This window comes from Penaeus monodon, chromosome 33 (genome assembly GCF_015228065.2).
Source record: "Penaeus monodon isolate SGIC_2016 chromosome 33, NSTDA_Pmon_1, whole genome shotgun sequence".
In the NCBI taxonomy this organism is placed as follows: Eukaryota; Metazoa; Arthropoda; class Malacostraca; order Decapoda; family Penaeidae; genus Penaeus; species Penaeus monodon.
Genome location: NC_051418.1, coordinates 17,175,006 through 17,175,326, shown reverse-complemented (window position 1 = coordinate 17,175,326; position 321 = coordinate 17,175,006). Strand labels below are relative to the sequence as shown.

Here is a 321-nt window from a genome sequence, read left to right as displayed (position 1 = left end):
TACTTACTTCAAAAAGACATTTCAATGCAGTGCCTGATAAACACCAACCTACCAACCAACAACATTTGTACACAGTCATCTGATCATGTTAAAAATATCAGTAATCAGTCTCTCTGTATCCCCCTATACTGTATGGTCCTGCTCCAATTCTCTATACTGAATTTGTAAGACAGCTATGATAGTTATAGTATTTAGTTATTATGAGAGGAATGTTAAATTCTACAATCACATTTCACATTTCACATGTATTACATTTTCATTATTGTTATTGCTTTGACTAGCCCTGACACCAACACGTGGACAACAATACAACTCTGCCCG

General features: G+C 35.2%; 1 protein-coding gene across 1 annotated transcript in view; it reads right to left on the bottom strand.

Annotated features, from left to right (window-relative positions):
* LOC119594110 (queuosine salvage protein-like) overlaps positions 1-321 on the bottom strand; it is a gene marked incomplete in the record, with an annotated part of 4,969 nt that continues 4,648 nt past the window's right edge. Inside the window, 1 exon segment of the mRNA XM_037943168.1 lies at positions 1-321.